The sequence below is a fragment of the Salvelinus sp. IW2-2015 genome, linkage group LG23 (genome assembly GCF_002910315.2).
Source record: "Salvelinus sp. IW2-2015 linkage group LG23, ASM291031v2, whole genome shotgun sequence".
Taxonomy (NCBI): Eukaryota; Metazoa; Chordata; class Actinopteri; order Salmoniformes; family Salmonidae; genus Salvelinus; species Salvelinus sp. IW2-2015.
The window spans coordinates 17,861,927-17,886,957 of NC_036863.1; the positions used below are offsets into that span (position 1 = coordinate 17,861,927).

The following is a 25,031-nucleotide window of genomic DNA, read 5'->3' on the forward strand; positions in this document are numbered from 1 at the left end:
TGTGGTGCAAAGATGAGCAAGTCATTCAAAAATCATGTTAATTATTATTGTACAGCATCCCGAGTGGCACAGCGGTCCTAAGGCACTGCATCGCAGTGTTGCGGCATCACTTCAGCCTGGGGTTCGATCCCCTCCCGGCCATGACCGGGAATCCCATAGGGCGCGACACAATTGACCCAGCGTCGTCCGGGTTAGGGGAGGGTTTGGCCGGGGGGCTTTACTTGGCTTATCGCCGTCAGTTGAACGGTGTTTCCTCCGACACATTGGTGCGGCTGGCTTCTGGGTTAAACGAGCAGATGTAAAGAAGCGTGGCTTGGTGGGTCATGTTTTGGAAGACGCATGACTCGACCTTGGGGGGAAAAAAAGGTAAACATTTATTTATTTATTTTTATTATTATTTTTTCACCAACATTATTGACGAGTGAGTTCATGCGACTTATGTGACTTGTTAAGCAAATTTTTACTCCTGAACTTTTTTATTCTGGCCATAGCAAAGGTGTTGAATACTTATTGACTCAAGACATTTTTAGCTTTACATTTTTAATTAATTTGTAAAATAAAAAAATAAAAATGTAAAAATGTAATCACACTTTGACATTTTGGGGTATTGTGTGTAGATCAGTCAAAAAAAATCTAAATGTAATCCATTTTAAATACAGACTGTAACAACAAAATGTGGAAAAAGTCAAGGGGTGTGAATACTTTTTGAAGGCACTGTTATGTGCCAGATGAAAGTCTAAACACCCCTTGCACAGAATATAATATATTTTTTGATAGGGGGGTGGTAATTTTCCCAACTTTGAAAAATAAAACTCTACCGCAGGGTTAGGTATTAAAGACTGGGCTTCCTCTAACTTCTCATCTGGGCTTTGGTCCTTTGATGTTTCTTTTGACCCTGACAAACTCCCCAGTCCCTGCCGGTGACAAGCATACCAATAACATGATGCTGCCACCACAATACTTGAAAATGCAGATGGTCAACAACATTGCAGTCCCTCCACATTACTGGCCTGTATGACAAAGTGAAAAGAATTAAGCCTATGTTTAAAAAAATCCACTCCAAATGATCCATTCTGTTTGCAAACGAGGCCGTTAAATAATACTGCAAGACGACATGGCAAAGAAATTAACTTTTTGGTCTAAATTAAAAACTCCAGGCTTGGGTCAAATCCAATACTACACGTGAAACCTAATGTATTTTGGAGTATTGTTGTGGAGGCATCATGTTATGGGTTTGCTTGTCACCGGCAGGGACTGGTTGGAGTTTGTCAGGATCAAAATAAATATGAAAGGAGCAAATACCGGGTAACAAGTTAGAGGAAATGGCTGCCAAAGGTGCTTCAACCAAGTATTAACTCTGAGCTGTGAAGACATACACAATCAAGACATCTTAGTTAGAAAACCTTAAATATATATATTTTTAATCATGTTTCTTAGACTTGTGGACTAGTTTGTGTAGATTGGTACGAAATAAATACAATGTATTTCCTTTTGAGGTAAAATTTTAATGCAGCAAAATGTGAACTTGGCTAGGGATTGTGGACTTTCACTTGCGACTAGCTAGGTGCGCTTTTTTTTTGCATGCGTCTGTATTCTCCAGTTTGACAAGCGGATCAATTTTTGCCCATCTCCAACCATCTGTTTTCTACGGAGTTGCCAACTTGCAATGTCGTTGTCTCATATGCGATGCCCTGAGTCATTGGCGCTTGGTGTGCTTCAGCCTGGCTTTGCCCTGCATTTCTGTAGAGTTCCGTTGTTTATTAAACTTCCATCAAAGTTAGGTACTACATGTTCCAGAAGGCTTAATGACTCCACTCTACACACACCTGGCAGTGGATGGATACTAGTTAATGTCAGATTTAATTTTGGCCAGATGGTTCCTCTCTGCTAGAGAACCGGTAAATCACTGTTTGCGCTGAGTGCCCACCTAGCAGGGGATGTAGATGCTGAAGTGGTGACCTCATCACAGTAATCACTCTGGTTTAGGTGATGAACTTATAACATAATTCAATGGCTGAGACTAAACTGTCTGTTAAGTGAGGTGTAGGTAGCTATAGCTCTTAAACCCCTACACAAGTGCACACTTGTGTGACTCAGCTTATTACCTTTTTGCCCTTTTCTCAGGAATTGGAGTGGGCTGATTGAAATGCTCAGTTTTTCCTGGAGAAAAATGGGTTGTTCCAAGCTATTTGTTGCTTATATTTAGATTTGCTGTGCACCTTGAGGCAAACAATTTGGGCTAGCTCCCATGTGAAGTTAGCAATATAACATCCTGGTTTTCCCGCAAAAAAATGACAGCCGTACGATAGAAACGGTTTGGAGAAGAAGAGTGTTTGAATAGAGGTCAGGGTGAGATTAGCCATCTCCGGCTATCTCTTTCATTGACTCCTCTGCAGTGGGATAATAATATGTTGTAGGTGGCAGGGTCACAGCTGCTGTAGTGTGCCTTCAGCTAGAGTGTGGGAGGCTGCGGAGTGGTGGTTTTCTTGTCAGACATGATTCACTGTCTTCAAATGGGGGAAGAAGATTTTTTTTTTTGCTCTTCATCACTATAGATTCAGTGAAATAATCTAGATAAATGTGGCTATCTACAGTCTCATGAGAGGCTTATGAGAGGCCGTGGGTCAGTTAAGGGTCTTTTGGGGCCATTGTATATGAAATCATTAAAAAAGAACATGTCTTTGTTTGCCTAGGGGAGAAATGGTTTATAATATGGAGGAATTTCTTGACCTGAATAAGTTAACTGTCCACATGAGTTATAATGAGTATCCCAAAAAAACTTGCCAACTGTCAGTTTACACAGACTCCTAGAGAAGCTTTTTCTCCCTGAAATACCTGTCGACTCTTCAGACCATATACTTCACCTCCAGCATGTGACAATAATTAGGCTGATTTGTGCCACTGTCACTATCGCGGTCTGGACGCTATGGCTGGGGATGCTTTCATCTCCTCTATCGAGATCCGGGTGACTTCACCCCTGTCACCCCATCTTTTCAATACAGCTGGCAGGGTCTGTTCAGCTCAATTACCTCTGAAAGTGTCATTGTACCAGGAGAAACAGAAAGCCCCCAAAAGTTCTACTGTCGCTGGCCTTATCCTGCCCTAGAGGGGCTTAGAAGCTCCTTCAGATAGTGTTTCAAGAATTATGGGTGGTATTGACGTTGTGGGTGGTATTGATGTTTTAAAATGTCAATCATGTCAATGACTGCTATCTTCTGGTACAAGGTATCGAGCATATTCATACCATTCTACTAATTTCATGGTTTAACCAAAAACGTTAGGGTCAATCAGGGTTTTTGTATACTCCATCATTGGATAACGTAAAATAAAATAATTATTTTCTTCACACGTGGATGCCATCATTCATTTTTGGTCTTTGAGGTGGTGATAGCCTAACATAATAAACACATCCTTCATTGTGTCCTTTTAAATGTAGCTTTGTGAGTATGAGATTGATTGAGGCAATCTTGTGAGAGCAGCCCCCTCAGCCTGCAATAACAATCTCAGGGAAGGACATAAGTCCGTTGACAGTCCTTTTTGTCAAATGACACCTTTCATTGGGAACGAACCGCATGGCAATTCCATTATGCTAATTGCATCCTTGTCGTCCTCTCACACCCTTACTTTGAGAAGAAACCGTCTCCTGCCAAACCCAAATCCCCTTGGGCATCGCGTTGTAGGTCTCTCCCAAATTGAGAAGGTTTAGGCCTAGCCTTATCGTAGAGATGGTATTCTATAGGCTTATATGGTATTTTTATTTTATTTATTTATTAAACAAAATGTTAAAGTAAAAAATCTTTCAAAATGAACTGGTATTCACAAACAAACACAATGCAAGACAAAAAAAGAAACATCAATCATACAACACATACAGGCCTCCCGAGCGGCACAGCGGTCTAAATCTTGCAATTTCCACGACATGTTTCTATCCACATTCATTTTCTCTGGTTCACTTACTATTGGTAAAATGGCCTTAGGAAATGGTCTCTATCCTCCTTTGAACTTTTGTTTTCCGATTGATACCGTTTGTGATCAAATGTTTTAACTTCTTATGGGTGCAAGCCCGGTGTCGGTACACATATGACAACAGCCAGTCCAAGTGCAGGGCGCGAAATTCAAAAGATATTTTTTAGAAATATTTAACTTTCACACATTAACAAGTCCAATACAGCAAATGAAAGATAAACATCTTGTGAATCCAGCCAACATGTCCGATTTTTTTAATGTTTTACAGCGAAAACACCACGTATATTTATGTTAGCTCACCACCAAATACAAAAAAGCACAGACATTTTTCACAGCACAGGTAGCTTGCACAAAACCAACCAAACTAACCAAGAACCAACCAAACTAACCAAGAAACAACTTCATCAGATGACAGTCTTATAACATGTTATACAATAAATCTATGTTTTGTTCGAAAAATGTGCATATTTGAGGTATAAATCATAGTTTTACATTGCAGCTACAATCGGAAATAGCACCGAAGCAGCTAGAACAATTACAGAGACCAAATTGAATACCTAAATACTCATCATAAAACATTTATGAAAAATACATGGTGTACAGCAAATGAAAGACAAACATCTTGTGAATCCAGCCAATATTTCCGATTCTTTAGTGTTTTACAGCGAAAACACAATATAGCATTATTACAATATTACAATTATTACTTACTACAATAGCCAACCACACAACTACATTGATTCAAGGCAAAGTAGCGATAGCGACAAAAAGCAAAAGATTTAATTATTTCACTAACCTTCATAAACTTCATCAGATGACAGTTCTATAACATCATATTACACAATACATATGGTTTGTTCAAAATGTGCATATTAAGAGCTGAAATCCGTGGTTATACTTGTGAAAACGTAGCAAATATTTTCCAGAATCTCCAGATATATTTCTGACACTCACCTATTCTGACCAAATAACTAATCATCAGTTACTAAAAAATACTTGTTGTACAGCAAATGATAGATACTAGTTTTAATGCAATCGCCGTGTTAGAATTCTAAAAATAACTTTAGTACAAAATGCAGCTTACGTTATAGCGAGACAGCGCCAAAAATCAAGGCGGAAAAACACAACAACACATTTTGACAGAAATAGGAAATAACATCATAAATGGGTCCTACTTTTGTTGAGCTTCCATCAGAATCTTGCACAAGGGGTCCTTCGTCCAGAACAATCGTTGTTTGGTTTGAGAATGTCCTTTTTCCCTCTCGAATTAGCAAGCAAAACTTGCCAAGTGGCGCGAAGCTGTCCATCGTGAACAAACGCAGAGAATGGAACACGCCAAAACTCCCGAAAAAATTTCAATCATCTGATAAAACTATATTGAAAAAACATACTTTACGATGATATTGTCACATTTATCAAATAAATCAAAGCCGGAGATATTAGCCGTCTATAACAAAAGCTTTTCAGAAGCCAATGCTGATGTACTTTCTGCGCCTTCCTGAACAAAGGAATTTGGGGTCATGTCATTCCAAGCTCTCTCTTTTGACCATAGAAATAGCTATACACTCCATTTCACCTCTCACAGCCTATTGACATCTAGTGGAAGGCGTATGAAGTGCATGTATACTAATAGATTTCAAGCAAATGATTAGGGAGGCCCTGGAACAGAGCCTCGTTTTCAGATTTTTCATTTCTGACAGGAAGTTTGCTGCAAAATGAGTTCTATTTTACTCACAGATATAATTCAAACGGTTTTAGAAACTTGAGAGTGTTTTCTATCCAATTGTAATAATAATAAGCATATTGTACTAGCAAGAATTGAGTACGAGGCCGTTTGAAATGGGCACCTTTCATCCAAGCTACTCAATACTGCCCCTGCAGCCATAAAAAGTTAAAGACTGAGTTAATTCCAGAAGGGTACATTGTTATGCTACCATCTGGGGTTCTCTCTGCTCTGTTTTCAGTCTATTGGTGTTTTTTCAGAAGTTATAGAGTTTTTGATGTAACTTAATAACTACCTGCCTTAACTGCCTGGTGTATGGTCTGTTTTGTTTCCCAAGCAAGTACTTTAGAGAACTATTACTGTCAATCTGGCATTTAGCTAATGTGATGAAACAGTTTGACACTGAGCCTCAGGACTTTTCTTCTCAGTCGTGTTAGTTAATTTCTCTCTTCCTTTACTTTATAATTACTAAGAGCGAAAAGAAAGAATGCTCAAACTCTGACTATAAAGACTCACCTATTGCATAATGCTAAGTCCTCTGAGGATGTGTTGACTCCCCCATTCCCCCCTATTGACAGTGGTGTTTGGTCTGGCCCATTTATTGAAGGATTGATTGTTTCATTGATTGACTGAGCATCTGATTCTCACTCTAATCCATTAATTGGCCCTCAGCCATTCATATCAGGACCGGCATGAATGTCAGCACCGGTGTTGAGGAATGCTCCTCAACGCACAACTGTCCAGTGATGGAACAAGCAATAAATCACCTCCAAGATTTTACTTACCCTCTACTATGATGTGTCTAAGCATCACATTTCATTATGAGTACATTCTGGTCTTAACCTGAATCCATATTGAAGTTTGTTTGCTGTCCTTGCCTAACTAAAAGTGATAAATACATTTTTAAAAGGCTTATAATGATATCTTAACTATAAGAATTTGTTCAATGTCCCTCCCATTCAAAAGCCAACCCGCCAGGTACCAAACCTTGAGAACATTTGAACTCGCAAGAAAAGAGCAACATGCATTGGAATACTGGGCTTTTGCTTATTCCGAAGGTGAGGTAGAGCACGTGCTCTTAAATCGGGATCAAACATTTCTCACAGTCCTTTTTTTCCTAAGCTGATGAAATAAAGAAGGGGGTTAAGATTTGACTTTGTGGCTCCTATCTCCTTATCTTTTCAAATGCATACAGAAAGCCATGCCCCTTTGTGGAAACTGCTGATATTGGATTTCTAATCAAGTTGTTTTTTCCTCTTTTCGACGGGGCCCATAATTTTGCCATAGAAATGCAGTGCAATAACTTCACACCCAAAGAGATTGAATTGACTCATTCAGAATAGCGGCGAGACTCTGCGCCTCCAGTGGGAAAGCGCTTATTAAAACTGGGAGGGCTAGGTAAGTCCTAACTCCAACTCCCAATTTAGATTCTCAGTGGAGAGATAGAAACTGCGGCAGGAGGGGGAGTAACATTTACTGATACGTTTTGACAAGGGAGTTGGGACAGAGCGGAGCTGTTGTTGTCATGTATCACTAATTATGTGCTCACCTCACTAGGTTTATGAAGTGACTTTTGCCACAGGTTGTTTCATTTGCTGGCGGAATTAATCAAATGCCCCCCCCCCCCCACACACAGACGTCCTTGCCTCTGCCTCACAGTCTTGTATTGCTCCGGTAGCCTGCTAGTGTCCATTGTTGTGCAGAGCAGTTAATTTTGTTCCTTAATGTATTCCGACTGGTTGTTGTGGCTTTGAATAGGGCTCTCGAAATGGATGGCACTACCTTCTGTTGGCTGAGTCTATGTTTGTCAGCAGAACAAACTGTATAGAAATGCAATGGAAGTTTTCTGAGATTACCTTCAATACATGTATGGTGAGAGAATTAACAATTATTTCTTGGTTTGGGGGAAATGTAATATCTTTCAGTATGACAACATTCCCAGCATGATGGCCATTATTTCATATTTATGCCACATCCTTTTGAATCACATTTTTCTCTCTACCAAAAGCTCACATCGGTTATTTCTAATTGAATATGGTGATCAATGTCCCCAAGGGAGGGATGACGTCAGTTATTAAACCATAAAATGCACAACCTCGCCAATTGAGACCAAATACGTCAATATATGGTTGAGCGATCACACCGACATAAATTGTGTAGTGGGTCATTCTGATGTGAAAAACATAATCAGGCATGCAGTATTTATTAGGGCTGGGAATTGCCAAGTACCCCACGATACAATATTATCAAGATAGTTCAGTGCCGATAATGTGATTTTATTCGATTCGATGTTCCGAACATATTGTTCACCATATGTCTGCTGCAGGGGGAAAAGAGAGTCATGAGAAAACAATGAGCTGAAAACAAATTTGCTCCCTATTTAAAAAGATGGAGAACAAAAAAAATACTGCCCTTTTGGTGCAGGTAACTAGCCAACTAGCGCAAAAATATAGAGATATTGTCGATCTGATAAATCGTCAAGAACAATATCCCCATATGTAACTATATATATTTTTTGTCTCGTCACTAATATTATGCCTCCTTCCAAGTGCCGACTCAGCAGAGTCTACTGCTCGTTAAACTTAAGTCATATTCCAAGGGCTTGTTTTATTAACACCCTAGGCAAGAGCGCTCTCTCTATCACTCTGGATAAGAGAGAATATATGCTGGAATGTGCCAAGGAAAGTTGATTTAGCCTCTGCTTTGACTACAACAACAAAATGGGTTTGTTTATGTTATGTCTAGTGTCCTTGTCAACTGCTTAACCAGAGATGATCTGTTATCTGGGCAAACATTGGAATGTTGTTTGATGTTGCAGCACTGTAAAGCCTGCAGGTTGGATTAGGCCCTGATCCTAATTAGAGGAGCAATGGAAAATTCATACATTTCTTGAATCAATGTTCCAGAATTCTAGAGTTCTTATTATAACTATAGTGTACCACTGACCATAGTCTTGATTTCTACCTCAGAGGACAGGCCAGCTGCCCTGTAAGTAAATAGTTTTGACACAATTTGATAATTCTATTCTTTACTACCAAAATAGATGGCTAAACTACCCTCTGTCAGGGGCTGGGAATTTCATTTTGTTGCACAGTTAATTTGCTGAAGCAATCAATGAGTGGACAGTACTGTTCGTTCTCTGTGAACTTGTCTTTGTCAGCATTCCTGAGTCTCCAGTCTTTACCTGCTGACCTACTAGCAGAATTGTCTAGCTACCTCTAGCCGAGATCAGCAGGGACAGACCGTTTCAACATGATCAATGTTATGAGGTGTTACATTAGCAGTGAAATTGTGTTAGGTTGATATGTACATATATGCAGTGTTCTGATCATTTCCCCTCTCATCACAGGAAAGTGACAGCAACACCATGAAGAAGACGGGGAGATGGGCCAAGTATTCCCAAGTTCAAAGAGGCCAAGAAAGTCCTGAAGAGAAACTTCCAAGTCAACACCAAATTAGTCTTCACGGAAGAGGGACAGGTCTGTACAAACATTTTTCTTCCTGACGACAAATTTTTCTTTTGAGTCAGATCCAATAATAACCAGTTTTGGTGGCTTCAGGCTCAGCTAAATGAGAAGACCACTTATTGTCAAAACCAGTTTGTTTACCTCACTAACAGCCTTTTCACTCAGAGAAAATGAGATGGCACGTGTGTTTTGTAAATTCATGCTCAGCCAGCTGAAAATTAAATTAAGGACACTAAATTGTGTGTGTGTGTGTGTGTGTGTGTGTGTGTGTGTGTGTGTGTGTGTGTGTGTGTGTGTGTGTGGTGTGTGTGTGTGTGTGTGTGTGTGTGTGTGTGTGTGTGTGTGTGTGTGTTTGTGTGTGTGTGCGTATACTCGATTTGTGTGTGGGTTAACGTGTTTGTGTGTGTGCATGTGTTGATTCCCATCCAGCTGAAAAATTAGATGGCAAAGTTGCAGTGTTGTAATTTAACTGTGTGTTGATCAATGCCCCTCTCTCCAGATGGTGCAGCAGCGGCCACCACTCCAGAGGACGGCTGTGCCAGCCACAGAAGGGGAGGAGGATGATGGCACAACTGGCATCAATGTGGAGGAGGCCAGAGAGAGGCTGCGCCGAGAGGACCTGGAGTTTGACAAGCTGGAGTACAGACGTAAAGTCAAAGAGAAACACAGGGTAAGACTGTAGTACATCCGTCAAGTTAAACAAACTCACAGGTTAAGACTGCAGCACAGCTGTAAAGATCAGTCAAAAACACATAACGTTGAGCAGAAAAAGCAGGCCGCAAAAACACAGGGTAAGACAGTACAGGGCACTACACTGCCACCAGAAACAAATCACTCGGATAATAATAGTTGTAATTATGACTTCGCTGTGCCATAGAGAATAAGCTGATTAGTGACCATTATGCTTGCATCATTACTACAGAGAAAACATCTTATTTCTAGCCCAAACCAAGCAAATGTTTTTCTATCGCAGATTTGCAATACCGCATTTTACATTCATGAACCATGTTGCGGGTCGTTCTAAAACTATTCGCAAGCGAACAACCTGGTAACCACAGATGATGGTAACTTATCGAGTTACCATCATTAATACGTTGAATATTTGTTTTCTTCCATTGGGCTCTTCCATTTCTTTGTGTGCTCCTTATAAAAAACGTCAGTGTAGAGCCCTGCTGTAGTGCAGTCACATCGTAAAACAGTTGCTCCACTAGCCCATACAGCAGCTTCAGGGTGCAGAGGGAGCATTTTATACTAATGGTTATCTGCAGATACGTACAGGAGATGCATGCTGCTAACAGACTGCACAAATAAATAAATACAAGTATTGAAAATGAAGTACGAACTGCATAATAATAACATCCATGACTTAATGTATTCCTGAATTGTAACTGCTGCAAGGTCCCTTAAGGTACCTCAACCTGGTTGGATGTTTCGATGTATCACTGTCAATGGAGCCAGTTAAAGGCTTTAACTTAATCTCCCCACTCTGCACCCAGCAGGTATGAAAAATAAATGTCACAGCTGTGACACATGCACACACGTGATCACATACGCACAGATACACAGACACAAATACACACTTTCACAGATACACATTCAAAGACGCATACAAACTCATAGACGCACACATTCTCACACACGCCCGCCTGCCAGCCCGGAGGTTATTACCTCAGTGATTGAGGGGAGAGGCATGGGCCAGATGGGGCTCTGGAATGACTTGAAGCAGCTGTTGTAGCTGTACGATATCAATGGAAACCAGATGAAAGCGATAGCAAGGCCAAGCGTTCAATAAGCTTCAAAATGGGCTCTGCACATTAAATTCAATAACCCGTCAGACTTAATAGTTATTAGCCTCTAGGTGGTCTTTATGGGCCTTGTATTGGGCTTATACAGTGGGGTCCGAAATGATTGACACCCTTGATAAAAAATGAGCAAAAATGACTGTATAAAATAAATAACAAAAATACTAAGCTATATTGTATGGTTGTTTTTTTTAAAGTAGGAAATGATTTTATACTAATACAATTGCTCAGAAAAATAGATATTGTTGAAAGGTGCAATGTGCAGATATTGCTCCCTAATTTCCTGCTTGCTAAAATTGTAATAGTTTGCCTAATTTCAGATTGTGACACCGTAGGGATGGTGCCAGGTTTCTTCCAGACGTGACGCTTGGCATTTAGGCCAACGAGTTCAATCTCGGTTTCATCAGACCACAGAATCTTGTTTCTCATGGTCATGGTCTTTAGGTGCCTTTTTGGCAAACTCCAAGCGGGCACTCGTGCCTTTTACTGAGGATTGGCTTCTGTCTGGCCACTAGCATAAAGGCCTGATTGGTGGAGCGCTGCAGAGATGGTTATCCTTCTGGAAGGTTCTCCCATCGCCACAGAGGAACTCTAGAGCTCTGTCAGAGTGACCATTAGGTTCTTGGTCATCTCCCTGACCAAGGCCCTTCTCCGATTGCTCAGTTTGGCCGGGTGGCCAGCTCTAGGAAAAGTCTTGGTGTTTCCAAGCATCTTCCATTAAAGAATGATGGAGGCCACTGTGTTCTTGGGGACCTTGAATGCTGCAGACATTTTTTGGTACCCTGATCTACGGACAATTTCTTCACCTCATGGCTTGGTTTTTGCTCTGACATGCACTGTCAACTGTGGGACATTATATAGACAGGTGTGTGCCTTTCCAAGTCATGTCCAATCAATTGAATTTACCACCGGTGGAAGTTGTAGAAACATCTCAAGGATGATCAATGCACCTGAGCTCAATTTCGAGTCTCATAGCAAAGGGGCTGAATACTTATGTAAATAAGGTATTTATGTTTTTTTAATACATTTGCTAAAATTTCAAAACCTGTTTTTGCTTTGTCATTATGTGGTATTGTGTATAGATTGCTGAGTAAAAAAAATATTTAAATAATTTTAGAATAAGGCTGTAAAGTAACAAAATGTGGAAAAAGTCAAGGGCTCTGAATACTTTCTGAAGGCACTGTATTTTTGTCTGTGCTTATGGACTGCCCTCTTAAATTCACATCACATGTTTTCAATGGGTTTGAAGTCTGGAGACTGAGATGGCTATTGTGAAATTTAGATTTTGTGGCAAATAACTATTTCTTTGTGGATTTTGATGTGTGCTGGGGTCATTGTCTTGCTGGAGGATCCACTCAGCCTCCAAGCAGAGGCAACCAGATTTTTGGCTAAAATATCCTGGCACTGGGTAAAGTTTATGATGCTGTAGACCTTAACTATGGCCTCAGGAGTAGTGGAACAAAATAGCCCCATAACATCAAAGATCCAGCACCATATTTTATGGAGTAATTTTCTGTTCATGGATTCTCATTTTGATGCGTAACGCTCTATTTTCATGTCATCCAACAAATGTAAACGCCTGGAGTTGGCTAAACAGCATTGCCACTTGGATTGGAACTGGTGCTTTGGTCAGATTACATGAAAATAGAGCTCTTTGTCCACACACCGGTGGTGGGTTTGGCATTAAAATGATAATGCATGAGCAGAAAAGAAAAGAACCCCATACCTACTGTAAAATATCGTGGTGGATATCAAGGATATGGAAGAATTCTGTATGGAGGAATGGTCTAAGATCCCTCCCAATGTTGTTCTCCAACTCGTATAACTGTTATCCTTGCTAGGTGAGGTATTGAAAAGAGGTTTGTCAATCATTTTTTATATTTTTATCTGAGAAATTGTATTAGTATAAAACAATATATTTTCCCAATTTTTTGGAGCATACAATATAGCTCAGTATTTTAATTGATTTGATAGTCATATTTCCCCATCTTTGTCAAAGTAGTCAATAATTTCGGAGTTCACTGTATATGCCAAAAAACATGAAGGATCGATAATTGATATCGATTTGCCCATTTTAGCCATTATGAATAACGTAGTCAAAATGTAAGTGATTTCTAAACAGTTTCCAATGTGTCTAAACACAAAAGTGTTGTTTCAAAAGGCTCAGTGGTACTGCAGTATAAGCTGTAACATTTGCGCTAGTATAGTACTGGGGCACAAACTCTATTTGGATACGAGTGTTCTAGATTTGCCCAGAGGAGAAGTCAAAGCCTGTCCTGCTGCACCCGTCCCTCCCACTCACTCCAGGTTATATTTATAAGCCGAGATATATCGCAGGTTGGAACCCAAATGAAAATAACTGACATAGCTGAGTCTGGCACACAGCTTGGGAGCCCGCAGGCAGACGTCGGGAGATTGGGCTGGGGAGTTCAGTTAATATTTTCAAGTGTGAGCTTCGTTTCTCTCCACTAAAAGTCCTAAAATAACTTCAGAAAGTTTGCTCAGCTTATCTAACTGCTGGATTCTATTTTCTCCCCATGCTCGTTGCTACCTTATTTAGCTTTTATGAAGGGATTATCTTATGACTTGATTGGAGGCAGTAACGACTGGCCTTTGGAAGGCAGGTGTGTTGTGGTGAATATTGATGAGGGTAAACATTGCACAATGTGTAGAAAACTTGTATAGAATGGAATGGAGTCAATTTAGCAGAGTAGTCTATGTCATTGTTTTGGGGGGGACTCTATGCTATACAATTACCTTTTAACTCAAGATTACCGCAACGCTAAATACCCTACTAGTGTTTCACTTTAGTGGTATAGGTTACAGTACATCAAAACCTAGATCTGTTCTTTAGACCTAGGAAATGCTTTTAAGTTGCCATTGTCTCATTGTCTAGAAAATTAAGTTATGCCTCAGGTACTCCCCCGCACATCTATTAGGCTTACCTGTTGTGTTTAACATCTTGTCCCGTTCATTTGTCATGCTTGCCGAGCATTGCCAAGAAGGGGTGTTGTGATGACGGCTGATGTGTAAAGGAGAAAACATGCTTTAAAATTCCATTTTCATTTCTGTGCAGCGAGCTGCCACTGACAATCTGAGACCCGGGCCCAGAAATCAATTAGCAACATGCTCCAGCACATGAATCATTCTTGCCTGGCTTGCTGGCTGGCGTTCTAAATATCCCCCCTCATGTAGTTACCACTCTGTTTCTGGCTGTTCCGCTAGGGCCCCACTCAAACGCTGTTGTCATCATTTGACTTCAGTGACAAGGGGATCATTCTAATTCCAAGCTCTAACTTAACTTTTTTGGCCCATACTTCTACAGTAGAGAGCCAACTCACCTCTCTGGACCACTGTAGCTACTGTAACTGCACACAGCATGCTGACAGAGTGACTGGAGGCATACTGACAACTAGATGGGCAGGCAGTTACTAGTATGGTGGCCGTGGCCCATGTTAATGGAGGGCAGCTCAGTGGGGAAATGGTATTACTCTCCCCAGACCGTCTTAATGGATCCCTAACTTATTGGTTTGTCACGACTCCCTCTGGTGTTCTCTCTCCCACTCCCTTTCTTATGCACTTGCTATCTCTCACCCTCTCCCGCTCTCTCTTCCCCTCAACCCTTTTCTGCACCGTTTGGAGGCCGGGGAGGGTAGAAATCCATATTTTGATTCGGTCACGGCTAGGGTTGCACATTTTGTGGAATATTCAGAGGTGGAACTTTCCATGGGAATTAACGGAAATATATGAAAATTAATATTAATACCATTTAAATGTTGATGATTTTTGCATTGAATATATTTACCATATCATATGGAGACAGAAACATAAACCTTTTACCTTATCATAAGAAGACATAATTGCAAATTATTAAATCCTTCCAATAGACATAAAAAAAACAATTGTTAGGAATTGAACTTTAATTAAATGAGTTGACTCTTCACATGGGATGATTTCACTGAACAACAAAAGAAAGGGAATATTGAATTATCCCCAATGATCCATCGCATCTCCCAAAAACATTTTCAACATACATCTGTAAAATGATAGTCTAGAAACGAAAGCTTTGGTTGTCTTCCTCTCAGGCTTCCATGTCTTCTCCCTGGACCTCCTCAATGTCCACCTCTTGAACATCAGACTCTGGGGCCTCATCTTCACTGTCACTTTCCAACCTTGTTGAGGATGGCTCGTTGTCAGGCTCAAAAAGCCTTAAATGGCCACCAATTTTTCAACCATTGTATTGGCCAGCCTGTTGCGTGCTTTGGTGTGTGTGTTCCCAAACAAGGACCAGTTGCGCTCTGAAGCGGCTGATGTTGGTAGGATTTTGAGGATGATGGAGGCAACCGGGGAAAGAGCCTCAGATCCACAAAGTCCCTTCCACCAGGTGGCTGATGAGATATGTAGGCACGACTGCCATATTGCATCTCCATCCCAAAGCCCTTGCTTCGAAGTGTACTTCGCCAGACTGCCAAGAATCTTGCCCTCATCCAGGCCAAGGTGGCGAGACACGGTAGTGATGACACCATAGGCCTTGTTGATCTGTGCACCAGACAGGATGCTCTTGCCAGCATACTTGGGGTCCAACACGCTGCGGCGTGTATTTGCTTCAGGCAGAAGTCTTCACACTTTTTTGTTGTATTTCAGAACTGCAGTTTCCTCTGCTTGGAGCAACAGTGAAGTGGGCAGGACAGTACGGATTTCTTCTCTTACATCTGCAAGCAGAGTCTGAACATCAGACAGGATGGCATTGTCTCCCTCAATCTGTGCAATGGCTACTGCTATAGGTTAAAGGAGTTTCAGGCTGCTTACCACTCTCTCCCAAAATACAGTTGGAAGTTTACATACACTTAGGTTGGAGTCATTAAAACTAGTTTTTCAACCACTCCACAAATTTCTTGTTAACAAACTATAGTTTTGGCAAGAGACAGATTATTTCACTTATAATTCACTGTATCACAATTCCAGTAGGTCAGAAGTTTACATACACTAAGTTAACTGTGCCTTTAAACAGCTTGGAAAATTCCAGAAAATGATGTCATGCCTTTAGAAGCTTCTGATAGGCTAATTGCAATAATTTGAATCAATTGGAGGTGTACCTGTGGATGTATTTCAAGGCCTACCTTCAAACTCAGTGCCTCTTTGCTTGACATCATGGGAAAGTCATAAGAAATCAGCCAAGACCTCAGGAAAAAAAAATTGTACTTGGGAGCAATTTCTAAATGCCTGAAGGTACCACGTTCATCTGTACAAACAATAATATGCAAGTATAAACACCATGGGACCACGCAGCCATCATACCGCTCAGGAAGGAGACGCGTTCTGTCTCCTAGAGATGAACATACTTTGGTGTGAAAACTGCAAATCAATCCCAGAACAACAGCAAATGACTTTGTGAAGATGCTGGAGGAAACAGGTACAAAAGTATCAATATCCACAGTAAAATGAGTCCTATATCGACATAACCTGAAAGGCCGCTCAGCAAGGAAGAAGCCACTGCTCCAAAACCGCCATAGAAAAAGCCAGACTACGGTTTGCAACTGCACATGGGGACAAAGATTGTACTTTTTGGAGAAATGTCCTCTGGTCTGATGAAACAAAAATAGAACTGTTTGGCCATAATGACCATTGTTATGTTTGGAGGAAAAAGGGGGACGCTTGCAAGCCAAAGAACACCATCCCAACCGTGAAGCACGTGGGTGGCAGCATCATGTTGTGGGGGTGCTTTGCTGCAGGAGGGACTGGGGCACTTCACAAAATAGATGGCATCATGAGGGAGGGAAATTATGTAAATATATTGAAGAAACATCTCAAGACATCAGTCAGGAAGTTGAAGCTTGGTCACAAATGGGTCTTCCAAATGGACAATGGACCCCAGGCATACTTCCAAAGTTGTCAAAATTGCTTAAGGACAACAAAGTCAAGGTATTGGAGTGGCCATCACAAAGCCTGACCTCAATCCTATAGAAAATGTGTGGGCAGAACTGAAGGTGTGTCCGAGCAAGGATGCCTACAAACCTGACTCAGTTGCACCAGCTCTGTCAGGAGGAACGGGCCAAAATTCACCCAACTTATTGTGGGAAGCTTGTGGAAGGCTACCCGAAACGTTTGACCCAAGTTAAACAATTTCAAGGCAATGCTACCAAATACAAATTGAGTGGATGTAAACTTCTGACCCACTGGGAATGTGATGAAATAAATAAAAGCTGAAATAAATCATTCACTCTACTATTATTCTGGCATTTCACATTCTTAAATAAAGTGGTGATCCTAACTGACCTAAGACAGGGAATTTTTACTAGGATTAAATGACAGGAATTGTGAAAAACTGAGTTTAAATGTATTTGGCTAAGGTGTATGTAAACTTCCGACTTCAATTGTACATCATCCAGGAGGATCCTCTTGATGGGGCTGTCCATATTGTGATATGGCCATTTCTTGTAGAGACTCCTCTTCCAGGAGACTGTCAAACATGATGACAACACTACCCCAACGGGTGTTGCTGGGCAGCTTCAATGTGGCGCTCTTATTCTTCTCACTTTGCTTGGTGAGGTAGATTGCTGCTATAACTTGATGACACTTCACATACCTAACCTTTTCCTTGGCTCTCTTGTAGAGTGTATCCATTGTTTTCATTGCCATGGTGTCCTTTAGGAGCAGATTCAATGCATGAACAGCACAGCCAATGGGTGTGATGTGAGGGTAGGACTCCTCCACTTTAGACCAAGAAACCGTCATGTTTGCAGCATTGTCTGTCACCAGTGCAAATACCTTCTGTAGTCCAAGGTCATTGATGACTGCCTTCAGCTCATCTGCAATGTAGAGACCGGTGTGTCTGTTGTCCCTTCTGTCTGTGCTCTTGTAGAATAATGGTTGAGGGGTGGAGATGTAGTTAATTATTTTTTGCCCATAAACATTTGGCTACTGATCAGAGATGATGATTCTCTATGATTTGCTTGACTTTCACTTGAACTCTGTTGAACTCTGCATCCCGCAAATTAGTAGATAAAGCATGTCTGGTTGGAGGGGTGTATGCTGGGCGAAGAACTTTCAGAAATCTCTTCCAATACACATTGCCTGTGAGCATCAGAGGTGAACCAGTTGCATCCACAGCTCCAGCAAGACATTCATCAGCATTTCTCTGACTATCTTCCTCCATTGAGTCAAAAACACTTCTGATTCCAGGAGGACCATGAGCTGTTGCTATCGATAAGGTGTCTGATTTTCACCTCGAATAGAAGTAGAGGGACTTTTGTCAAAGGTTGCTTGATGTGAGCTCTGAGGGAACTTTATGCACTTGGCCAGAGGATTCTGCATCTTTGTTTTATTAACATTTTATTTCACCTTTATTTAACCAGGTAGGCTAGTTGAGAACAAGTTCTCATTTACAACTGCAACCTGGCCAAGATAAAGCAAAGCAGTTTGACACATACATCAACACAGAATTACACATGGAATAAACAAACATACAGTCAATAATACAGTAGAAAAAGTATATTAACAGTGTGTGCAAATGAGGTAGGATAAGGGAGGTAAGGCAATAAATAGGCCATGGTGGCAAAGTAATTACAATATAGCAATTAAACACTGGAATGATAGATGTGCAGAATATGAATATGCAAGTAAAGATACTGGGGTGCAAAGGAGCAAGATAAATAAATAAATACAGGATGGGGATGAGGATGAGGTAGTTGGGTGGGCTATTTACACATGGTTTATGTACAGGTGCAGTGATCTGTGAGCTGCTCTGACAGCTGGTGCTTAAAGCTAGTGAGCGATACAGTGGGGCAAAAAAGTATTTAGTCAGCCACCAATTGTGCAAGTTCTCCCACTTAAAAAGATGAGAGACGCCTGTAATTTTCATCATAGGTACATTTCGAAACAACGCATCCTTCACTCATGCTGCCAAACATACCCTCGTAAAACTGACCATCCTACCGATCCTCGACTTCGGCGATGTCATTTACAAAATAGCCTCCAACACTCTACTCAACAAATTGGATGCAGTCTATCACAGTGCGATCCGTTTTGTCACCAAAGCCCCATATACTACTCACCACTGCGACCTGTACGCTCTCGTTGGCTGGCCCTCGCTTCATACTCGTCGCCAAACCCACTGGCTCCAGGTCATCTACAAGTCTCTGCTAGGTAAAGCCCCGCCTTATCTCAGCTCACTGCTCAGCTCACTGGTCACCATAGCAGCACCCACCCGTAGCACACGCTCCAGCAGGTATATCTCACTGGTCACCCCCAAAGCCAATTCCTCCTTTGGCCACCTTTCCTTCCAGTTGTCTGCTGCCAATGACTGGAACGAACTGCAAAACTCACTGAAGCTGGAGACTCATATACAGTGGGGCAAAAAAGTATTTAGTCAGCCACCAATTATGCAAGTTCTCCCACTTAAAAAGATGAGAGAGGCCTGTAATTTCATCATAGGTACACTTCAACTATGACAGACAAAATGAGAAAAAAGAATCCAGAAAATCACATTGTAGGATTTCTTATGAATTTATTTGCAAATTATGGTGGAAAATCTAAGTATTTGGTCAATAACAAAAGTTTATCTCAATACTTTGTTATATACCATTTGTTGGCAATGACAGAGGTCAAACGTTTTCTGTAAGTCTTCACAAGGTTTTCACACACTGTTGCTGGTATTTTGGCCCATTCCTCCATGCAGATCTCCTCTAGAGCAGTGATGTTTTGGGCTGTTGCGGGCAACACGGACTTTCAATACCCTCCAAAGATTTTCTATGGGTTGAGATCTGGAGACTGGCTAGGCCACTCCAGGACCTTGAAATGCTTCTTACGAAGCCACTCCTTCGTTGCCCGGGCGGTGTGTTTGGGATCATTGTCATGCTGAAAGACCCAGCCACGTTTTATCTTCAATGCCCTTGCTGATGAAGGAGGTTTTCACTCAAAAATCTCACGATACATGGCCCATTCATTCTTTCTTTACACGGATCAGTCGTCCTGGTCCCTTTCAGAAAAAACAGCCCCAAGCATGATGTTTCACCCCCATGCTCACAGTAGGTATGGTGTTCTTTGGATGCAACTCAGCATTCTTTGTCCTCCAAACACGACGATGAGTTAGTTTTTACCAAAAAGTTCTATTTTGGTTTCATCTGACCATATAACATTCCCCCTATCTTCTTCTGGATCATCCAAATGCTCTCTAGCACAATTCAGACGGGCCTGGACTTACTGGCTTACCTGTTATGGCTGCAGCCCGACGTCAGCCCGACGCCGGTACACCTATGACAACATCAGCTCAAGTGCAGGGCGCGAAATTCAAAATCTATTTTTTTTTAATATTTAACTTTCACACATTAACAAGTCCAATACAGCATATTGAAAGATAAAACATCTTGTCAATCCAGCCAACATGTCCGATTTTTTTAATGTTTTACAAGAGAACACCACATATATTTATGTTAGCTCACCACCAAATAAAAAAGGAGGACAGACATTTTTCACAGCACAAGTAGGATGCAAGTAGCATGCACAAGCCAACCTAACTAACCTAGAACCAACCTAAATAGCCTAGAAAAAACTACCTCAGATGACAGTCTATAACATGTTACACAATAAATCTATGTTTGTTTCAAAAAATGTGCATATTTAGCTATAAATCAGTTTTACATTACTGCTACCATCATAGCTACAGTCAGAAATCGCACGGGAGTAGCCAGAGAAAATACAGACACAACGTCAACTACTAATTACACATCATAAAACATTTCAGAGAAATATATGGTGGATAGCTAATGAAAGAGAAAGATCTTTGTGAATAGAGCCAATATCCGATTTTTCAAGTGTTTTACAGCGAAACACAATATATCGTCATATTAGCTTACTACAATAGCTAACATCACAACAGCATTGACTCAAGGCAAACGGTAGCATAGCACAGTTCGACAGATATATGAAAAAGCATCCAAATTGGGTCCTTACCTTTGTTGATCTTCCATCAGAATGTTCTTCAAGGGGTCCTTTGTTCAGAAATGTCTCTTATTTCGATCCAGAACGAACAATTTCCCTCTTGAATTAGCAAGCACACTGGCAGTGCGACGCTAACCTCTCCATCTTGAAAAAGTTCTTGCGTCGCATCACGTCTAAAGTCCAGAATACATTTCAATAATATAATTAAAACTATGGAATAAACATACTTTAGGATGATATTGTGACATGTATCAAATAAAAATCGAAGCCAGAGATCATATTCACCTTTACAAGAGTGTTTTCCAGGAGCCGAGTCCAGGTCCTACTTCGCGCCCAGAAAGAAAAATAAACTGCGCAACACTCACTCCAAGAGGTTGTGTTCAATCCCAGGACGAGATAATCAAGTGATTTCTTCTCTCACTTCCGCATGACACCCAGAGGAAGGCGTATGACGTGTTTCTACAGTCCTAAGTGACATGCCCTTTTATAGACAAGGGCTTGAAGAGCGACATCGATTTTGGAAATCTCACTTCCGGATAGGAAATGGGCTGTAAAAAGTTCTGTTCCACTTAGAGAAATAATTAAAACGGTTTTAGAAACTAGAGACTGTTTTCTATCCAATAGTAATAATAATATGCATATTGTAAGAGCAAAATTGATTAAGAGGCCGTTTGAAAATTGCACATATGTGTTACTGATGGTAGGCTTTGTTACTTGGTCCCAGCTCTCTGCAGGTCATTCACTAGGTCCTCCCGTGTGGTTCGGGATTTTTGCTCACCGCTCTTGTGATCATTTTGACCCCACGGGGTGAGATCTTGCGTGGAGCCCCAGATTGAGGGAGATTATCAGTGGTCTTGTAGTCTTCCATTCCTAATAATTGCTCCCACAGTTGATTTCTTCAAACCAAGCTGCTTACTATTGCAGATTCAGTCTTCAGCCTGGTGCAGGTCTCAATTTTGTTTCTGGTGTCCTTTGACAGCTCTTTGGTCTTGGCCATAGTGGAGTTTGGAGTGTGACTGTTTGAGTTGTGGACAGGTATCTTTTATTCTGATAACAAGTTCAAACAGGTGCCATTAATACAGGTAACGAATGGAGGACAGAGGAGCCTCTTAAAGAAGAAGTTACAGTCTGTGAGAGCCAGAAATCTTGCTTGTTTGTAGGTGACCAAATACTTATTTTCCACCATAATTTGCAAATAAATTCATAAAAAAATCCATCAATGTGGTTTTCTGGATTTTTTTGTCTTCATTTTGTATGTCATATTTGAAGTGTACCTATGATGAAAATTACAGGCCTCTCTCATCTTTTTAAGTGGAGAACTTGCATAATTGGTGGCTGACTAAATACTTTTTGCCCCACTGTATATGAGTCTCCAGCTTCAGTGAGTTTTGCAGTTCGTCCATCATTGGCAGCAGACAACTGGAAGGAAAGGTGGCCAAAGGAGGAATTGGCTTTGGGGGTGACCAGTGAGATATACCTGCTGGAGCGTGTGCTACGGGTGGGTGCTACTATGGTGACCAGTGAGCTAAGATAAGGCGGGGCTTTACCTAGCAGAGACTTGTAGATGACCTGGAGCCAGTGGGTTTGGCGACGAGTATGAAGCGAGGGCCAGCCAACGAGAGCGTACAGGTCGCACATGGTGAGTAGTATATGGGGCTTTGGTGACAAAACGGATCGCACTGTGATAGACTGCATCCAATTTGTTGAGTAGAGTGTTGGAGGCTATTTTGTAAATTGACATCGCCGAAGTCGAGGATCGGTAGGATGGTCAGTTTTACGAGGGTATGTTTGGCAGCATGAGTGAAGGATGCGTTGTTTCGAAATAGGAAGCCGATTCTAGATTTAATTTTGGATTGGAGATGCTTAATGTGAGTCTGGAAGGAGAGTTTACAGTCTAGCCAGACACCTAGGTATTTGTAGTTGTCCACATATTCTAAGTCAGAACCGTCCAGAGTAGTGATGCTGGACGGGAGGGCAGGTGCGGGCAGCGATCGGTTACATAGCATGCATTTAGTTTTACTTGCATTTAAGAGCAGTTGGAGTCCACGGAAGGAGAGTTGTATGGCAACCCCGTTCCGCAAGCAGAACCCCTCGCCAACAGTCAATGAAATTGCAGGGCGCCAAATACAAATCAACAGAAATCTCATAAATCAAATTTCTCAAACACGCAAGTATTAGGCACCATTTTAAAGATAAAATCCTCGTTAATCCAGCCACAGTGTCTGATTTCAAAAATGCTTTACAGCGAAAGCTCCACAAATGATTGTTAGGTCACCACCAAGTCACAGAAAATCCCAGCCATTTTTCCCGCCAAAGAGTCACAAAAAGCACAAATAGAGATAAAATGAATCACTAACCTTTGATGATCTTCATCAGATGACACTCATAYGACTTCATGTTACACAATACATGTATGTTTTGTTCGATAGTGTATATTTATATCCAAAAATCTCATTTTACATTGGTGTGTTATGTTCAGTAGTTCAAAAACATGTTATGATTTTGCAGAGAGCCACATGAATTCACAGAAATACTCATTATAAATGTTTATGAAAATTCAAGTGTTATGCATGGAACTTTAGATACACTTCTTCTTAATGCAACCACTGTCTCAGAATTTTTTTTTTTACTTTACGGAAAAAGCATAATCTGAGAACGGCGCTCAGAGCCCAAACCAGCCAAAATAAATATTTGCCATGTTGCGCAGTCAACATTAGTCATAATAGCATTGTAAATATTAACTTACCTTTGATGATCTTCATCAGAATACACTCCCAGGAATCGCAGTTCCACAATAAATGTTTGTTTGTCCATCATTTATGTCCATTTATGTCAAAATAGCTTATTTTGTTAGGGCGTTTGGTAAACAAATTAATTATATGAAGAGTGCCTTGGTCCTCCTTTCTTTTTGATGACCAATTTACCCCTTTTACCAAAGAGCACCTTCTATCTACCAAAATGTACTATTGTGTACGCTTCCCTTCCTCCTCTTTCTACTAAATCCAAAAGAGCGTTCAGGTCCAGTTGGACAAAAAGTTCAAAAAGTTATATTACAGGTCGAAGAAACTTGTCAAACTAAGTATAGAATCAATCTTTAGGATGTTTTTATCATAAATGTTCAATAATATTCCAACCTTAGAATTCCATTGTCTGTAGAAAAGCAATGGAACGAGAGCTACCTCTCATGTGAAATGCGCATGACTGAGAACGAGGCTGTAGGCAGACCCCTTAGTCAAACAGCTCCCATCRGGRCCCCCTTCACATGAGCAGCCTGAAACCACGTTCTAAAGACGGTTGACATCTAGTGGAAGCCTTAGGAAGTGGAAAATAACCCATATCCCACTGTGTATTCGATAGGGGCTGAGTTCAAAAACTACAAATGTCAGATTTCCCAGTTCCTGTTTGGATTTTTTCTCAGGTTTTTGCCTGCCATATGAGTTCTGTTATACTCACAGACATCATTCAAATAGTTTTAGAAACTTCAGAGCGTTTTCTATCCAATATTAATAATACTATGCATATATTAGCATCTGGGACTGAGTAGGAGGCAGTTCACTCTGGGCACGCTATTCATCCAAAACTGAAAATGCTACCCCCTATCCCAAAGAAGGGCCAGAAGTATACAGAATGGTGTCGTCTGCGTAGAGGTGGATCAGAGAATCACCAGCAGGAAGAGCGACATCATTGATGTATACACAGAAGAGAGTCGGCCTGAGAATTGAACCCTGTGGCACCCCCATAGAGACTGCCAGAGGTCCGGACAACAGGCCCTCCGATTTGACACACAGAACTCTATCAGAGAAGTAGTTGGTGAACTAGGCGAGGCAATCATTTGAGAAAACAAGGCTGTTTAGTCTGCCAATAAGAATGTGGTGATTGACAGAGTCGAAAGCCTTGGCCAGGTCGATGAATACGGCTGCACAGTAATGTCTCTTATCGATGGTGGTTATGATATCGTTTAGGACCTTGAGCGTGGCTGAGGTGCACCCATGACCAGCTCTGAAACCAGATTGCATAGCGGAGAAGGTACGGTGGGATTCGAAATGGTCGGTAATCTGTTTGTTAACTTGGCTTTCGAAGACCTTAGAAAGGCAGGGTAGGATAGATATAGGTCTATATCAGTTTGGGTCTAGA

At 41.1% G+C, this 25,031-nt stretch overlaps 1 pseudogene; it reads left to right on the plus strand.

The window, feature by feature from the left end:
• LOC111950495 (probable ATP-dependent RNA helicase DDX10) overlaps positions 1 to 25,031 on the plus strand; it is a 129,482-nt pseudogene that overhangs the window by 58,487 nt on the left and 45,964 nt on the right.